This window comes from Onychostruthus taczanowskii, unplaced genomic scaffold (assembly GCF_017590055.1).
Source record: "Onychostruthus taczanowskii isolate IOZ18803 unplaced genomic scaffold, ASM1759005v1 scaffold1, whole genome shotgun sequence".
In the NCBI taxonomy this organism is placed as follows: Eukaryota; Metazoa; Chordata; class Aves; order Passeriformes; family Passeridae; genus Onychostruthus; species Onychostruthus taczanowskii.
In genome coordinates this window covers 34,371,202-34,391,466 of record NW_024496525.1, presented here as the reverse complement: position 1 = coordinate 34,391,466, position 20,265 = coordinate 34,371,202, and positions in this window count along the sequence as shown.

Below are 20,265 nucleotides of genomic sequence, written 5' to 3'. Positions count from 1 at the left end.
ATCAGGTGATGTTTGGACAGTAACAATTCAAGAAAAAAATACAGGCTTTATCAGGAAATAAACAGAAATCTTACCTTTTCTTTGTCACGTGGCCATCAGATTTTACGCAGTGGGCTTCCCATTTATTTCCTGGTCGCTTTCTTTTTTCTGCTTTAATCTGTGAAGTCCTCATCTGTGGTGAGATTTCAGAGCACAACATAAGATATCAGTGTAAAACTGCTGATGTTTCAAAGGGGTACTGTTACTTGTCCTTCTCCTATTCTTGGTTTAGCCTGTGTTTTTTGAAAGTTGCTACTTCGAAAATGGTTATGTGAATCCCAAGCAGAGATGGAGAAGCACTGAGTACTGCAGGTGTTTTACATAGGTGTGTATCTGTATATGTTTATGTATGTGTTTGTATAAATACATGTAATACCAATTTGCAAAAATAAAAATTAACTTTCCTCAGATAAAAGTTCACATGACCAACATCTCCCATACAAGTGTGTGGGCATATATATGAAAATATGTGCACATTCAGTACCTGCAGCCCTCCCTGGAGATCTACAAGCGATAATAAATCCTTTTGATCAGTGTTTTTCCATTGATATCAAAGGTAGCAAAACAAGACAAACCTATTCTTTTTAAAACTTACACTGCCTCACTCTCCTGCAAAAGGGCTTTTTAAAAATAGCTGGAAAGGAATTTTCAGGGCCAGCTCCTCACCAGTTCAGCTCTGCTTTTTAGCACCCAGACAGTTGGAACAGCAGTCAAGAGCCCTCCAGAACAGAGATTTTTGTACCAGTGACTCAGATTTGTGCCACTTCACGTTTTTTTTGTGTGTCTGTAGTTCCACTATAGACCATCTGTTATGGCCACCCAGGCAAGAATACAGGAGCTCTCATCCACATTGGCATTCTGCTCTTTGCAGAGCAGCTTATCAAACAGGATTGCTGCAGAGATACCACTGTGCAAGTCCTGCTGTATTGAGTGATAAACATAAATGGATCTAGCTGGAGCTTGTTTCACCTGGCACATGTGACACGTGTTTGTCTACAGGAAGGGTCACATAATGCTCCATAAAGGATCTCCTATATGTCAAAGGGAGCATTATCAGGGTACCATGGGATTAGTCCAGATATTCCCTGTTCCAAAACTAGGAAGCAAGGAAAGACTTGATCTCCCCAGAGAACTAATTATTCAGTCCATCAGGAAAAAGACCAGCCAGAGAAAGTGTTATGGAGGAAGCAGCAAAGCTGTTTGAAGAAGCAAATCAGCATCTGAACAAGGCTTTTCTGATACATCTTTTAACAAAAATAAACACTGTGGAATACAGCATCGTAGTAATTGTCCTGCTCCTTTGCTGTGATTGAAAGAGCACAATCTGAAACTTTTTGCTTACTTTGGAATCCAGTTCACATGTAACAAGAAAGCATTCTGCTTAAGTCTGTTCACCCTGCAGTTGACTCCTGATTCATGTTTTTGGTTTTGGAGAGGAGCGGTGTGGCTTTTAGGCAGTGTTTGCAATTGCCATACCAAGTTTCTCTAATAATAAGCAAGTGCTTGTTACAGCTTCCTCTTGCTCCTCCTCATATCAGCTGTGCCATGGCACTGTCAGTGCCCTCAGGAACTGAATTCCTGGTGTGTGTGGGGTAAGCATTTTAGGGTCATAGACACAGCTACCAGAATGGGAACTAATTCTTCCTCTCTGTTTATAGACACTGCGTCATTTGAGGTCTGTTTCTGCAGTCAACATGGCAAGATAAGTAGGAGCTTGCTTGCCTTGGCAGCTGGCTAGCTGCCTCCTCCAGCACAACACTGCTCTCACTTATTCCCCAATTCATGGGTTTGGTCCTGCTTTGTTCCCCTCCCCCAGTGTCTTAACTTGCCTCCAGGCCCCAGGCTCTCCTTTAAGCCAAGTTTTCTGAATTTTTTTTGTTCGCTTTCCTTCGCTGCCTGTTTACCTCTTACCTTCCTCAGGCCTTGCGCTCCACTGCTGGGCCAACTCCCCAACTGTCCCTGCCCGCCCCAACTGTCACCTGCAACGGCCTCAGAAGGTTCTGGTGCTGCCCCTTCTCCCAGGGCAGCACCCCCAGGGCAGCCTCTGGCACCTGAAACTGCCTGGAAACAGCCACGTCTGTTATGTGGTTCCCTGGGGGATGTCAGACTCTCAGGTGAAACAGCTCAGCTTGTGTTCTTTGCTTTGTGATCAAGTCTCCTTCAAGTACCTGAAAGGAGTCTACAATAAAGATGGACAGGGATTTTCTTGGAGAGCATGTAGTGACAGGACAAGGGGGAATGGCGTCAAACTGAAAGAGAATAGGTTTAGATTATGTATTACAAAAAGAATTCCTTACTCTGAGGGTGCTGGCACAGGTTGTCCATAGCAACTGTGGCTGCCCCATCCCTGGCAGTGTTCAAGGCCAGGTTGGATGGGACTTAGAGCAGCCTGGTGTGGTGGAAATTGTCCCTGCCTATGGCATTGGGTTGGAACAAGATGATCTTTCAGGTCTCTCTCAACCCAAACCATTCCTTGGTTCTGTCTCCTCAGTTATCTCTGCATTTAATGTATTACAAACCAATATGTACACTGCCATAAAACCATCCTCTTCAGGTGAGCACCTTCAATTGTGGCCCAGCTTCCTACCTACTACATCACCCTGGGAAGAACAAATGAGTAAAATATCTGTGTGTGTGTGTGTGGTGCAGGTACCCAGAAAGTGTGTGACCTGTAGCACTTCCCAATCTCCACTGAAGCGTCACCACTCCCTCCCAAGCTTGGGGCATCTCTCTTGATCATAGCAGCAGTTGATAAAACTCTTGGATTTTTCCACAAGTGCAGAGACCCTGAGGATGGAGTAGGCTGAGACAGAGATACCTTGTTGTCTTTTGTTGTAAAAGAGAACAGGCAAGTATTCATGTTGTATTTTTGAAACCTGCTTTATCTCTACCTCATTGTACAGCTTTAACCTATTGGATACTTTTTAAATTTTCAAATTACGGCAAATGGAAGTGTTCTATAGTCAGTGGCTCAGCTCAGCATTCTAAGGAATGCTTAACATCAGAGGGGGTCTAGCAGCACTTAAGTTTAAAATACAAGACTTTATGGGTCCAAATTTTGCAGTAGGGATGAGTAGATATGTAGGAATACTGCCAAAATGGGAAGGATAGAAAAACAAAGGTAATAGGAGCATTTTCTAGAGTCGTCTGAGATCCACTGTCAGGTAAACAAAGAGGATCATTATGCTACTGAGAAAATTACATTATTTTGGAGGTTGTAGTTCTGTCATGACCCTGTACAGGAATTTCAGATGCCCTATAAATGACCAGTAAGAAAGGACTTTGTGTGAGACAGGAACTGAAGTTGGGATCCAAAAGCTATAAATCCTAGAAAAAGGCAGAAATTCATTAGATTGAGATGGAAAATAGCAAAGAAATGCCTAAATAATCTCATGACTAAGCAGACAACACAAAAATAGATAACTGGAGCAAGAACAAAACCAGTGTTTTTCTGTGCAAGCACTGGAAGTTTAAAAACTTGAAGAGATGAGGACATCTCACTTTAAAGGAGCACTCTGATAGGACTGATTTTTAGGAAACCCTGAGAAGGAATGGCATTAAAGCTTCCTCCATACTTGATGGCCAAAAGAGTTGGGGATGCCAAAGTTAGGAAATGAATTACAAATAAACAGAAAATATATCACTGTACAAATCCATCATGCATCCTTCCTTATCTCTAACTCTGTGTAATTTAGAGAAAGCCAAGAAATGAGATGGCTTGGTACAATTCCCACAGAAGGAGAGGATTCACACAGTGGTGAACTTGATCTCAGAATTAAGAAAACTTCATGCTGAATTTGACAGAAGTTTGTCAAGATCTTCAGTGGAAGGGAGACGGGTGGATGAGTGAGTTATTTGTCAAAACTGCTTTGTATTTTTTGTTCTTATGTTATCTGGCAAGGTGGAATATTGCAAGCTTCCACATCTTGTTAGGGAGGCAAAAGGTTTGAATAAAGCAATAAAGCAAAATTTTTGAATAAAACTTCAATAAAGCAAAATTTTAAAAAGCAGATGCTCGAGGGCACTGAGGAGATTAAATTGTCCTCATATTTAATGGGCTGCCTTAATTGCAACATACGTGACACATACAACATATTAATGAGTGGAGAAGCCTATCTAAATACTAAATAACAGAGCACCACTATCAGCTTTAGAAGTCTGCTCTATAGAGAAGTCTAGACACCAGATTTAGGTTAAGATAGCTCAGTAAATACTGAAGAATTGGAACCAATATGAAGTCTGTGATGTGGTAAAGTTTGGCATATTATCATTATTGAGCGCTGTGCAGTCCCCACACTTCGGGAATTTTCAACATTATCCAGTGTCAGGTGGGACCTGGAAGAATTTATAGCAAGAATCAATGGCCAGGACTTAAGTGAGTGATGATCAAAAACAGAGTTGATATTTCCTTTTCTGAGAAGCAAGAAGAAGTTAAAACCACAATTTGCTGGGGCACCAAGTGGCACCAGAGGACAATTGGAAAATTGTCTAGACAATCTGGAAAATTTTTCTTAAGCTATATTTAGTACATCCAAAGAAATTGTAGCTCCCACTTGAGCCATTTCAGCTCAAATACAAACAAAGAAATATTTGAGAGAATTTTATGCTTCTGAGTCATGTTTAGTTCTAATATATCCCTTTCTAGGTGAGCTTCTGCCTCGGAGCAGATTCATTTCTAACTGCAATTCCATAGGTTTGCACCTCTACTTCATGTGTTAAAGGCCATCAAAAATACACTAGGCACTGCAATCCTGATATTGAAAGCTTTTAGTAAAATGGCTAATGAGAGCCCTTCAGACAAGCACTTCTCAGCAAGTTTGTTTTAGAATAATTACAGTTTCTTGCAATTACTGGCTTTTAATGATAGGCTGTTGAGACATTTTTTTAGTTCCATAATCTTTGTAGAGTCTTTTGTTCCTGAAATTTTATCACCATCTTGATGCATGCGTGTGAGATACTCCAGGGAAATGCTGTTCAATGCCTGCTTGAGTACAATTTTAAAATGTAATTTTTTCTATTTTCTCTGATTTATAGCTAGGTCAAATTCATGTTATGATCTTGGGCTCCTTCTTGAAAACTCACTGCATCTTCATTTAAGATCTTTATTATGTAAGTCACATCCTGGGAGATGTGAAAATAGATTTTTTTCATCATCTTCATAAAGCCTCCTTTCTGAGTTACTAAACTTTCCTCCAAAGTACACTGATTTTCATCCAGAATTTCATTCCATGACATTCAAACTGTTCTGATCACATCAAATGTAATTCTACCCCCACTGAAATCCACCTCAGGCCTTCTCCCAGCATGATCCAGGGATTTTTCTTTGGGATGTTAAAGAAGTTGCACACTACCATTCTGATACACAACAGTGAATACACTTTTTTCAGAATTCCTGGTAGCATTGCAACTCAGCAGACTGGTTTGATACATCTGTGTAAGCGATTTAACTTGTCCCCTGTTCTCTCACTACTTTCCTTTTGACTGATTGCATTGCAACTCAGCAGACTGGTTTGATACATCTGTGCAAGCAATTTAACTTGTTCCCTCACTGCTTTGCTTTTGACTGATTAACAGAATTCTGACAAATACACTCACCAAAGCTTTCGTACAGTGCCTATCATCCCATTCAAATGGTTTCTTCACAGAAAATACCAGTAGTGTTTGTCCTGCTGGTGATCATCCTACAGGATATTTCAACTTCAATGCCACGCATGCAGAATGTTTTATTTTATTTTTGTTGCAAAAATATTTGCCACCTGAAATATTATCCACTTATTCAAGCCATTAGACACAAATATAAGCAAGGTTGTCTGCTTTTGACAGAGATTTACAAAAATCCTCATTACCTCCTGGGGGAAACAGGGTAAAAGACGTTTGCAGAGAAAAGTGGGGCATCCATTGTTGCTGCATGTTTAATTTTATTTGATTTACTATACTTTTTCCCTTGTTGGCAAGAACAGCCTTAGCTGCTGCTCATGCTGTTTGCCAGCGCCTCCATCTGCATCTTTGGTTACTCCTCGGGTTCGTTCTCCTCCTGCATTTGCAGAATGCTGCTTGCATCCTCTGCTCCCATGGGAATGTTTCCCCTTTGTGGCTAACATTCACAGCAGCATGGAGTTACTCTCCTTGTGGATGACATTTTCCTGCAGCTGCAGACACCTGAGCCCAGCTCCCTCTGAGTCTCCTCCTTGGCCTTGGTGATCACTGCCAGTGATAAGGGAATGCCTCTGTCTCCTCTTCGGAAGTCTTGGATTGGTGCTGTGAATCCACACCCACGTTTCAGTTCTGTCAGTAATCCCAAATCCCCCGTGGGAGAGTTTATCTGAATTAATCTCATCTTGTAATTTTGCCATGTAGGTTTATTTTGCAACTGGACCATTCCTTATCTTACCCTTTGTAGATTTTTTCTCTTGGGAGTGGTTTCCATAAAACACCTCAGAAAGCATTTAATTCAGTCTCAAAGTTAGTGCTGCATTTGCTTGGAATTTCTGTCTGGCCTGTTTTCTGCTGACCTTTACTTAAATGATTATGTATATGCATGTGTGCATGTGTATTTGTAGTGCTTTCTATCTTGTTCAAGCTTAATTTTACCCCATAAGGCAAGCTTTCCTCTCAAGTGTGATGTCCCAGTTGTTTTATTAGGATTGTGACAAGCCTGCTCATACGAGGCACATCCACAGCACATCTGAATGAAAGCAAACATCCTGTGTTCCTCAGCCTTCTCTAAACCCCAGCAGATGGCTGCTGCTTTGGCAAACTGTGAGCAATAGGATGGATCACATTTCCCATGCAGCAGACTTATTTCTGGAATCCAAACCCAGTATACTTCCAGAAGGTGGGAACGTGGATCCAGCCACAAAGCAGTTCAGCCCAAATCAGTCCTACATGGTGATTCTCCATAGCTCAGCCCCTCTTGGTTTTTTGGGATGGATGGACAGCAGTGCTGAGCCAGGTGGACTGGTAACAGCTTCCACGTGCAAGTCTTTAAACACCAAGCCTGAAAGTCCTTTGTGCATTTGTTAGAATTTGTGTTTGTTTATTTTTTCTCTCTGTGATTAAGCATCTTGTGGAGATAAATGCTGGTTTTTGGAATGACTGGGTTTCCTTGATGCTCAGAGCCAGTTCCTGGTCAGGATTCTGACAGGATCTGCAGGAGGTGATGTGTATTTTCTCTGCCTCAGGTAACACTGAGGGGACACAGACAAATGTCCTTGCAGCAGCAGCACCCTGACATGTCTGTGCTTAACCCCAGGTGTGGAATCAGGGGCACTTCAGTGTCTGGGTGAATTAGCAGGAATCACAGAATCATGGAATGGTTTGGGCTGGAAGAGACCTCAAAGATCATCTTATTCCACCCCCTGCTGTGATCAGGGGCATTTTTCAGTAGATCAGGTTGCTCCAAGGATCATCCAGCCTGGCCCTGACCAGGGATGGGGTATCCACAACTTCTCTGGGCAAGCTTTTCTCAGCTTGAAACTTGACCTTGCATGTGTGTGGTATGTTCAGCGACCCATTCCCACTCATTTTTTCTCCCAGAAGGAGGCAACAAGGGAGTTATTTGGGCAGCAAGTCCAGGCACATAGCTTCTGCTAGGTCTGTTGAGAATGTTGTGTCCTGAGGAAAGGGCAGTTTGGGAGGGGGTTTCATCTTTTCTTCCTTAAAACTTCTCTCCACTGAGCAACAGGCTCAGTCTCAGCCATTTGTGCCCACTTTCCATCTCATGTTGGAGTATTTAGCATCAAAGAAGTCTTTTAAAAGAACACCTGCATTCTTCTACAACTTGTGCACTGATTTCTTTGCCTGGATGATCTTCAATGGGCTTCACATCTGTTCTGTTGCATTCAGAGGCCCTAAAAATGATGCCATTTGTTTAGAATCATAGAATCATTAGGGCTAGTTCTGTTGCATTCAGAGGCCCTAAAAATGATGCCGTTTAGAATCATAGAATCATTAGGGCTGGAAAATACCTCCAAGATCATCAAATCCAGGAAGTAATTCTAAAGAATTACAACATTTCTGATGTTTCTCCTCCAAATATACTGATTATAAAAATGTCTGTGTGCAAGCTAGGCTAGCAGTAACAATCCTTCATCATCTAGAACCTCTCTGGTCATGCAAACCCAATACACAATTAATGTATACCATAGGATATTTTCCTCTATCACACCAATGTAGAAAGCTCCCAATGGCTCTGGAGTGCATATTTCCATTAAGGATTCAGTAGGCTAGTCACAGTCCAAAGCAGTCTTCATTATTTCCTAAATCAAAGTTATTCACATTTCCAATTTCCTTTACAATTCACTGGGGTTTTTTTAACAAACTGTTGTTAAGCCCAGCACACTGTTGGTCGTAACCTCTGACTAGTTGGAGTAAGAGATGTTTTCCAACAGCTGTTTCTGTACTTCCCTAGCTGGTTATGACTTTTTTTCCCACTAATGGGACTAAGTGTCATTGACTGGGGTAGGCAGAAAAGACTTTCTTGAGATTTTTTTATTTTTACTAAAGGCTGTGCTCAGAAAAATCAATATTACAGAAAAAAAAAAACAACCTATCAACATTTCCCTTTACATACATTTGCTTTATTTTATTATGTATCCCAGCCACAGAAGAATATGGGCACTGAAATCAGGTGGATAACCTGCAGCCATGGAACTCTGCCAATAATTGACTATATTTTGCAAATTGCAATATTTCTGCTCTTAATTTTGCTTTTGTTTCTGCTCTTTCTTTAATCAAGAAGAAGGATTTACAACTGGTTGTGCTGACCCACTCAAAGGTGTTTGAGAATAAAGTATGAACCACAAAGCTGTATCTAGTCCTTTTTCTTACAGTTTTTCACCACAGCAGTGCCTCTTGGGCTTTTCCACTGACTTTTTCAAACTCAACAAAAGCATATGTGAACCATTTTGCCTGCTGCAGTGAGCCACAGGGTTTTGCATCTGGGAAGAGGGACAACAGCATAAACAATGCAAAATGAGACAAAGTCATGGAGTCATTTTGGTTGGAAAAGCCCTCTAAGATCATTGATTCCAACCACTAATCCAGCACTGCCAAGCCCACCACTAAACCATGTCCCCAGGTGCCACATCTACACATTTTTTGAACACTTCCAGGGATGGTGACTCCACCACTTCCCTGGGCAGCCTGTTCCAATGGCTGTCAACCCCTTCAGTGGAGAAATTATTCGTAGTACTTTTCCACCTCTACAAAAATTTATGTTTCTGGCACAAGTGGGCTTGATAAAATTGTCATGAATGATACCCATAGTCAAATGAAGCATCAAAACCACTTATTTCTCAACAAGAGAGCTTAAATCAAGTGTAAGTACCTGAAGGGAGCCTATAAGAAAGGAGGGGGACTTTTTACCAGAGCCTGGAGTAACACAGCAAGGGGGAATGGCTTCAAAATGAAAGAGAGTAGGTTTAGATTGCATATTAGTAGAAAAAAATCTTTACTGTGAGAGAGGTGAGGCCCTGGCATAGGTTGCCCAGTGAAGCTGTGGCTGCCCCATCCCTGGACATGTTCAAGGCCAGGTTGGATGGGGCTTGGAGAAAGGCTTGGCTTGGGCTTGTCTGGTGGAAGGTGTCTCTGCCCATGGCAGGGGGTTGGAACAAGGTGATTTCAGGTCCTTTCCAACCCAAACCATTCTGTTGATTCCATTTCTATTGATGTTTGCTATAGTTAGCAACAAAGGGCCACCATGTGCAGAGCCTTGAAAATTTTTCCATTCTGTTGATTCCATTTCTATTGATGTTTGCTATAGTTAGCAACAAAGGGCCATGTGCAGAGCCTTGAAAATTTTAAGTGGGAGAGAAACTTCCTACAAAAATCCTGACCAGAGTCACAGCCTAAAAACACACTCAGCCAGAAGCCTTTGGTGAACACTGAGCCTCTCACCTCCCTGTTCCCTACCCACACACAGATCCCACACCCTGTGGATATCCCACATCCAGCTCAGGGTTTCTCCCTGTAACTGCTGTGGGTGCCTTACACTGCCCAAAATCTCTTCCACCCAGCCAGGGCTCCAGCACTGCCACAGAGGAGGGCAGCAAGCTCCAGCTCATCAGGGCAGTGACCCTGTGTGGCTGTTAAAGAGGGTAACAGTAGGCTCCAGCTGTTCAGGAGAGAAATACAAATAAATCCCTACAAGTACAAATGAGGCACATTCAAATGTGTTTAATTGTGCATGCCTGTCTGGAAGTGTGGCTCATCATTCCTCTTTCCATTTCTCACTCAGAGGGTCACCAGTGCCTGAAAACACTGATGTGCCAAGGATGCCAATTCCTTGTGGGGGCATGACTCTGCTCCACACAGGCATTTTCCCTTCTGTCACTTGGCAAATTCAGTATGTGACTTGAAAATTCAAAATATAAACAAGAGAGATGAACCAAACATGTTGCAAGCAGAAGTCTCAAACCTTCCCAGTAAGTGAAGAATGCCTCTCCTCTAGAAATACCACCAATGTTTCCATTCTTTTCAGCTTAACCAGAACGATTCCTTTGCAGCTTTTAACCTGTGAGGAAATAGGGGCAAAAATACCATAGTTGAGCACACATGTATGAGACTATAAAACCACTCAATGCCTCACAATACACAATTTATCAGGCAAGTTTCTCCCGTCTCCTAGCTCTCCTATTCCTGTGAATTGCTTATTGCTTTTATTTCTTTCTTTCTCAGGATCATTTTCTCCTGTAACTTTGTTATTCTTTAACAGTTCTTTCACAGTTAAAAACCTTCAGGGTATTTAGGTATCATTCTAAGAATGACAGAATTGTCCCCTGTATTGTCCTTTAGTGGCTTCTGGTTATTCCCACATTCCAGGATGCACCAAGTTACTGCAGCTTTTTCCTGAAAATTGATAAATCATACACCTGAGCTAAACAAATAGAAAAAAAGCCAAGAATTTATGAGAGTGAGGAGGGCATGATCCTTTCAGAGAATTACTAAACTGAATTAACAAGAGTGACAATTTCTTAACTGGGAGGGAAAGCAGGGAGAAGAATTCAATGAAAGTTAATACTCCTGGCTAAAGAGTTGAAAGATCTATTCTGCATTTTGTCAGGGAAATTATTTTGAGGAAGAAAACAGAAAATTGTATATGAAAATGTACTCAAATATATGAAAGTACATGTGAGTATGAAAATATTTGTGATGCTTTAGTAAATAAGGAGTGGTCATCTCTTGTGAAGGAAACCCAATTTTAATTTTTAGTATTTCCTGTCCTTGTGGCCTTGTGTGGTGTAGGCAAGTTGCTGAATAGTTAATTTTGACCTCTGCCATTATAATGTACCTTCTTTCTTATTGGAATTATGTCCAATTTTGGCTCCCAGACATTCATCCTGTCATATGTTGATTACTGTAATAAATACTCCAGAGGTCCTGGAGCCAGGCTTGTACTTTTAGGGGTTGATTTTTCCCCCTGTACATTATGACCTCTGCAAGGAAAATACTGATGAGTTTATACATCCCACTCTGGTAGTCATCCCACCAAACCTGAATTCATCAGTTCTCACAGATGTGTAGCAAGATTAGATACTCATATTCTTGGCTGTTAATTAATTTTACTATTAATTGTGATGTCTTCAGAGAAGCCTCTGTTGCAAAAGAAATTTTAAACATGCTTAAGTCTGGATGTTTCTCACATGTAAATAGATTTCAGTGGCACACAGGCTGTATTAAATACTGTATTTGAGTTAAAGCACCTAGAGAAAGAGAATTCCTTGTAGTGGGCTGAAGCCAGGTGCCCACCAAGCCACTCTGTGAGTCCCCTCCTTCAGCAGGATGGGGACAAGAGGAATTAAGATGGAAAAAACCTCATGGAGCTTGATAAAGGTAGTTAAATAAAGTAGAAGCAAAGGCCGTGCATGGAAGCAAAGGAAAACAAACTATTTATTCCCTACTTCCCACCAGCAGGCAGGGTCCAGCCACTTCCTGGGAAGTGCTTCAGCATGGAGCAGCTGTATGGAGAAAGAGGGAGAGCATTCCATCCTGTCTCAGCTTCTATTGATGACCAGGCATCAAATGGTTTGAAACATCCCTTTGGTCACTTGGGATCAGCTGTCCTGGCTGTGTCCTCTCCCAAATCCTTGTCCACCCGCAGCCTCCTGGTGAGGGGAGGATGCTGGAGAGGCAGCTTGATGCTGTGGAGTGCTGGGCAGCAGCAGCCAGAGCAGCAGTGTGTTATTTATCAACACCTTCCCAGCCTCCAATACACAGCACAGCCCTTCGAGGGCTGCTGTGGGCACAATTAACTCCATCCCAGCCAGACCCAGCACAGAACAAAACACATCTTCAGCCTTCCCATGGTGGAGGCTGTGAACACTCACAGCCATTTCAGACCTGTCCTGGTTTCCCAGAACGATGATTTTAAATGGATTGTCAGTGCCCTTAGGGCAGTAAATACAACACTGCTGAAGTGTTGGTAAGCAAACAGAGCTGCAGGAGAGATCCATGGGTTTTTCAAACTAAAGTGAAATGAAACAGACTTGGTTTATCATCTCTTCCTACATGATGCAGAATGGCAGCAAGCACAGACGGGCTCCTGCACACCCTTCATGCTGTTTCTCAAGTGTGCGTGGTGTTAAGAGCTCCCAAAATTTCTAAAACCCACACAGGAACACAGCAGGGAAGTCAAGTCCCTGCAGCAGAGGACAGAAGGCAACAGCCCCTGTGTGCCCCATGGTCTCTCATCTCACACCATCTCCTCCACATCACCCTCAGCCTCGCTGTTCTTGTTCTCTCATCCAGCTCTTTAAGGATAAAACATGCAAAAGAAAACACCAAAAGGTTTCTTTAGTGCCACCCATGGTAAAAAGCCTCCATTCGTCTTTATCTTGAGGCTGCACAGGATCAGAGCCTGGACTTTTCAGACGGCAGAGTTTGGTAGAAGTTCTTGCTCAGGGGAGAGGAGTTGGGCTAAGCACAAACTTCAGCCCCACTGCCCCCATCCCCAGGCCCAGCTCCTGCTGGACTGGCACAAGAGGTTCCCTGCCTGTGTTTCCCTTCCCCTCACACTCATTAGCAAGGAAAACAGAGCTGGCAGCAATCCCAGCACTGCGTTTGCTAAATGGATCTATTAAAATGTAAACAGAGATCACGTTGCAGGGCATCATCATAAAACACTGGGGGTGACAGCTCAGCTGGTTCCCAAACACTGGCTGGGCTGTCCTGAGCTCCTCCTGCACATGCCAGTCCCAGCTCTCCTGGCTCTTCCTCCTCTCTCCAAACATTTGCCCACTGGGTTTTTTGAAGGCTCATCATTATCTGTCAGTGCCCTGCAGCCTCACACCAACAGGAGCCCCACTGCATCTCCAGCACATTTTGGAGCCCCACAATCTCTCTGAGCCTTTCTGCTTCAGGAAAACAGAAATTACTGTAATAAGGGCCTCCTCAGAGGCCCCTTGCCATCCCTTCAGAAGGGATGCAAACCTTGAGTTTGGCATTGATGGAGCACAGGACAGGCCACACGGGTTACACCTGTCCTACTCCTGCCTGATACACATCTAGGAGGAGTTTTATCACCTCTTTGTCTGACTTTCAAATGAAGGTTTTCCTGCTCTCTCCCCTGCTGCCCCTCCTCACTCTCCCCAGGGGCTTTCAGGAAACCACCAAGCCATTGCTTTATTCTCTTTAAAGAATTCTTTAAAATTGTGTGTTCATTCCCCTCCCTGCCAAAAGCTTGACAGAAATAGGAAGGGGCTGGGGAAAGGTTGGGGGTTTCTGGTTTGATGACCTTGACTTGCATTGCTGCTGTTCTCATCTCCTTCCCCTTCCTTGAGTGGTTTATTCCCTCAGCACATCAGCTGTGTGCCCCTTGTCTCTCTGTCCTCTGGGGTTCCAGACCCCAAGCTTCAAATCTTTAACTTAACAAAATAAATTACCCCTGGTGATGACTTTACAAACTCCACAAGAGGCCAAAGCAGCAGCATCCTTGTGGAGCAGAGGGATGGAAGAGAGGCAGGAGCTCATGATTCTGATCAGCTGTGGCACAGATTTCTTATGTGCAGCTGGGAAGGTTTTTGCCTCACTTTCTCTCTCTAAAATGAAAAATACAACATCCAGTCCCTGTTTGAGACACTCAAAGGACAAGCTCTCTGGCAGGACAATCCACTGTATATTCACAAAACACCACAGGCAGCATGTACAGAGCTGTTCATCCCTGCAGGAAAACCTTGGGCCCTGCTGGCCACAATGAACACCACAAGCAGGTGGGAACACCTCAGGAAAAAGTTAGTGGCACTCAGAGAAGACTTTCCTAGGGAAGCTAAAGAGAGATGCTGTTTTGTACCATTATCTAAAAGCTGATACAATATTTATCAATGGTTTTCACTGCCATTCTGCTCATGAAATATATTGTAATTAAACCCTCCTGATGGAACAAAATTCATATTTTTTATATTAAAAAAAATTCTGTGATTTTAGAAACCTAGATTCCATTTGGGTTCTAAAGTTTAGAGGTTTTAATTTCATTGCTTGAGAATAACTATGTAACATAACTTTAAAAATGAGCCAGTTTATTTTAGTTATACTGGAGATATGGGAGGGAGGGGGGGGCAGCTTAAATCCTGTCTAAAATCTGGGAAAAATAATCTTTGAGTGGCAGAGGACCATTTTCTTCCAGGAGATTAGCAACAGTTTATTATTCCAAGTATATATTTAGACTATTCCACTTAACACAGTTGCTTTAATGTCAACCATGTTAAAACCTTTCTGATAGCTGTTGGCATTCACAAGTGATTCCAAGCTCCAAATAGTGGAGCAAAGTGCCTCTCAGACCACCATCTGAGCAGGTCTGCTCACACCTGATCCCTCTGCACATTCCAACAGGGAACAGGGCAGGTGGGCACAACGCCCTGTACTTCTCACTCTCCTTTCAATATCCTGCAAGAAGCCCCACGGCCCAAAATGTCAGGGAGCAAGAGAGTGCTCTTGGAGCACTCAGTAACATTCTTGCAGTTTGGGATTAAAAATATTTATTTTAAAACAGCATGTTTCCTGTTTCTTTGGGGCTGTCCCAGTGCTTGTGTGCTGAGCCAGGGAGGTGGAATTTTCCTGGTAACTGTCAGGTTCACCTTTGCCTAAAGAACAGCAATGGTTTGAGATCAAGGAGAGCAAGGCAGGGAACAGGAGGTTTTTAGAGATCACAGAACCACAGAATCATTGAGGCTGGAGGAGAGCTCTAAGATCATTGAATCCAACCATCAACCAGCACTGCCAAGGCCACCACTAAACCGTGTCCCCAGGTGCCACATCTACACCTTTTTAATCCCTCCAGGGATGGCGACTCCCCCACTGGCCTGGACAGCCTGTTCCAATGCTTGACAACCTTTTTCTGTGAAGAATGTTTTTTCTTACATCCAATCTAAGTCTCCCCAGGTCCAGTTTGAGGCCATTTCCTCTTATCCTGTTCCTTGTTCCCTGGGAGCAGAGTCCGATCCCCACCTGGCTCCACCCTCCTGGCAGGGACTGGCAGAGAGTGACAGGTTCTCCAGGTTAAACACCCCCAGCTCCCTCAGCTGCTCCTCATCTGACTTGTGCTCCAGCCCCTTCCCCAGCTCCATTCCCTTCTCCAGACTCGTTCCAGCCTCTCAGTGTCTTTCTTGCAGTGAGGGGCCAGAACTGGACACAGGGTTTGAGGTGTGCCCTCACCAGTGCCCAGCACGGGGGGACAATCACTGTCCTGACAAAGACCAGGTGCCACTGGCCTTCTTGGCTGCCTGGGTTCTGCTGTCTCAAATGTCAGTTCACTTACACTCTCTTTTTCTAGTAAGATGACACCAGATTGCACAGGAAGTAAAAGAATCTCTAAAAAAAAATAGGGAAAAGAATGGGAAGACACGAACACAGCAGCAACTGCTCTCAGCTCTTGCTCCTCTAGGCCAGCCACACGTGCAGGATTTATTCTCGTGGACCTTGGATTCTGACCCAGCTCTGGTTTGCACTCACAGGAGCTGTGCAGAGCTCCCTGTGGCCTTTCTCCCTTGAGCTCCTGAGCATGGTCCAGGTGGAAGCCCAGGATCCACAGGGAAAAGCAGCGCCGTGGCTGAACTCGCCCGGCGGGGTGGAAAACACCTTAAGGACTGGAGGGGTTTTGTATTTTGCAAACAAAAGGAAGTTCATTTCCTCTATTAGCTCACCATAGCACTATGTGTAAAAACACGCCTGGAGCTCTTTAAATACCTTCACTAATTTCTGCATCTACCAAATTTATTTATAGAGCCATCTGGAAAACGCTGGCTCTTCATTTACCAGATACTGTGGAGCTTTTTGGAATTGTTGCACCAACAAACCTCTAAAAACACCCCCACCTACAGAAATTGTCAAATATAATCAAATCTCGGGAATTTTTTGTGTGTCTGTGTCTTTAAAGAGTATTGACCAGGCAGTTAAAACTGCTGTATTAATGCATAAATAGGTAATTCTCCACATGCTAATTTTGCCATGCTAGTAAATCTATTAAATGAGGCTAATAATAAATCAGCAAATGGGTCTAATGCACACCCCTGTAGGAAACCACAAATACTTCAACTATGTCTCGTTTAAATGCAGTCCTGGGGCATTCTAACAGTTTAGAAAATAAATGGGAGCAAATTTTTCTATGAAATAGAATAAACCTGCTCTTAGAAGATCTGAAACAAAAGCGAGGTGAAGCCTGGGAGACAGGAGTGTCCTGGCTGGCAGGTGGGGACAAGAGAGGGAAGAGCAGCTCTCACCCCCTGCACATGGCCCAGAGCTCACCCAGAACAGCTGAGTTAGAGCTCACTCACTGTCTAGGCATCCTGGCAATAAACCACAACAGAAATGTTAAAATAATAACACTATTAAGAATAAATAAGGATTTGGGCTTATTTTAGCCAAAATGTTTTAACAAAGCGCCACTATTCATTCCTTGGCATGTGCTGGGATGCCTGTGTGCTCCTTTTACTGCATTCCTGAATTGCCTTTCATACTTTCTCCTGTTTGCTACAGTTAGGACTCCATGAATTCAACCCAACCATAAGAATTAATTCCAACAATGATTTAATCTACCTGTGGCTTTAATACCACACACATCTAGAAAGGTACACAAGATCTTTATTACTGCCATGTTGATGGGTTGCTATCTCAAGGTATCCTCCTGACCCACACAGCATTATGTGTCTTCATTTAGCAAAACAAGATTGTTTTCTAAAATACCCATTCCTTTCTAATGAACACTAGGCTGTCCAGTGCTGGCCTCAGCCAGGCTTTGGTTTTTGGGGTGTAAAGCACAACCACCATCCTAACTGATCCAAGGAACATCCCCCTGTTTATCCTGATCCCTCATGTATCAGTCCTAAACTGAGATAATTCACCCAGATCATTGCTAGTGAAGTGAGTGCTCAGGAGTGCTGAGCCTTCCTTCTTCAAATGATGCCCAAATTACTCTTTGAAAACACTGCACTCTGCATTCTCTAAATGCCTGGGTGAAAAACCTTCAAAGGAACCTTTGAGACCTCCTTGTACCAGTCAGAGTTGCCAACAGAAAAGTGTGTCAGCCTCAGTTTCTTCAAGACATGTCAGTCTACCTTTCTGCCTTCATTTTTCATGTATCTGCATTTCTGAAATCAGACAAAAATGAGAACCACTGCTTGGTCTATGGGCATTGCTCTCCAGAAGTCCCTGTAAAAGTTAAGGGAGCCTCTTCCAGCTGTTTGGCCTACTATTTATTAAAATAAATTCAATTTATTTTAATCTGGACCTGAAGTAGTGAGGGCTGGCATACATTGTACTTGGAGGTATTAATTTCCTTTAAAAATCAAGAATTCCTGTATTAAAACCATCCAGAATACTGGACTCAGTCTCTAAAACTGCTTCAGTTTTTATCTAATATACTCTCCAAATCAGTAATATGAAATATATTACCTGGGATGCAAGAGTCCTTTAGTGTCCTACTGTGTATTTTGAGTTATTGGACCTTCTTTTTACTCACTTTCAGGACACTTCTCCAAATGATTATTTTAAATCACCACTGAGAGCTCTCCTGAATTCCTCCCAGCATTTCTCACTGCCAGTTCTGAGTTCCTGCAGCCACAGGCTGCTCAAATACCACCTTTATGAGACTGGAGCTCCATCAAATCTTAAGTCAGAGCACGAGAGAGTAAGACTGAAATTGCTATTCAAAATGTAATCTATTCCCTTAAAAATACTGGTGCCAAGATTACAGAAGAGTATACAGAATAGTATTTTCTGACATTCTATTTCCAGAAAAGTAGATAACTTTCAAAATTTAGATTTCAAAATATGCAAAGGCACAAGAAGGAAGGCTGGAAGAAGCACACAATTAGAAATCCCAGCAGGACAGAAGAGCCTGCCAGGAAGCTGAGGCCACACCTGCAGTGGCTGCAACTGCAGGTAACGCCTCTCCCCTGAGCCAGCATACCTGTGCCAGGTCAGAAGTGGTGCAGGAAAAGAAAACAGAAACCAGAAGTTATCAAAGATCCTCACAATTGGTTGGCAGGTTATCAGCAAATAACTCTGCTAAGGAAGCAGGGAGCTGTGTCATCACCCCAGCTGCAGCAAGTTCACAGAGTGAATTGCTGCCTTTAGCTGTCATCTCCACACCAACTCCTGCCCTCCTGTTTTTTCATGGTACTTGGAATCCCCAAATCCATTGGTTCCTGCAGAGCAGGGAGAGCAAGAGTGGCTCACCCAGTGGCTCTGCTCACTGCTCCTGGAAGTAAAGAACACCCAGCCCTGGTGAGTGAACACCTTCTGCTTCTCACAGGCTTCACTGCCAAATCACACAGACAATCTCACAGACAAACAGGAACTGGCTTTTATGCTTAAAGGGTGTTTATGTCTTGCATAATTTATTTGAGGTTCTATCCTGCTTCCATCAAGCTCAAGAATAAGCTCTTACATGTATTTCAAAAGGTAAAGGGTCCAGCTCCTGATCAAGGGGCTTCCCTGGAGAGGTGCCCTGTCAGAGGGTCAGCTGGGGCCAACCCTTTTCTTCCCTCCCTCTGCCTCCCACTCTCCATTCAGTGTGGTTGGAAGTGCAGAGTCCAGCAGATCATGCACAGGGCAGGAGAGCTCCCAGAGGAAAGGAGCAGGACTCATCTCTTCAGAAAAGCAGGTGCCAACACAACTTGCCACTACCCCGTCCAAAAGAGACCAAGAAGCCAAGCAACAGGAGACCATTTTGAAGTGGTGAAGAGAAAAAAATCCAAATTAACCACAGCAAATGCTGATGAACTTTAGGAGATGGGCAAGTGTGTCAGTTCTTTCAGGAGTACAAAAGCTTTGCTGATGGACTGACAGTGCAATTAACAATTAACTGCATCCATACCCAACCCCTCCTGACAGAAGGGAGCCTCTCCCCAAAACACAAATATTTAAGGGTGAGTGCCAGGAGGATGGGACCAGGCTCTTTTCAGTGACAGGACAAGGGGCAATGGGCAGAAACTGATGCACAGAAGTTCCATCTGAATATGAGGAAAAACTTGTTTATTATGAGGGTGGCAGAGCACTGGAACAGCTGCCCACAGAGGCTGTGGAGTCTCTTGGAGATACCCAAAGCCTGCCTGAACACAATCCTGTGCAACCTGCTCCAGGTGAACCTGCAAGAGCAGGGGGTTGGATCAGGTGATCTCCAGAGGTCCCTTCCAACCCCAACCAGTTCAGGATCCTGCAAAACACAAGATGCAGCTCCAGGGGTGTGCAGGGGCTGAGTCAGCACTTCCCATGACAAAATGCACTGCTTCACACAACACTCTGGCCTAGAGAGCCACAGCACAGCAGGAGCCAGGAGAAAGCTGTCACTTGGAACAGCGTAAAGCTTGCAGTTTGTGTCTTTACAATGTTTTACTGTATCAGCTTCTCTGCTACGGGATATTTGAGTGTAGATATGCAGTTTGAATACACAGGACATGTGCCATATACAATCTGACCACAGGATAGCTTCTGGCTGGCAACTGGCTAAATATATTCCACCCAGAAATGAATTTACACCTTTAGATTTGTCAAAAAATTTCCACCTCAACTCCAAAGTGTGGGTAAAATCCTACACTCGAGTAATTGATGAAGTTATCCACAGACTGTGGGATGTCATCCTGAACATCTTTTACTTGAAAAACAGTGATGAGCATGCAAGTACTGCACTTTAATTACAGAGACAAGAGAGAAACAAAGAGTACATTTCAGGACATGCCAAATGCAAGTAAGTTAATTTTCATATGTTTACAGCAGGATGATCTGCTGCTCAGA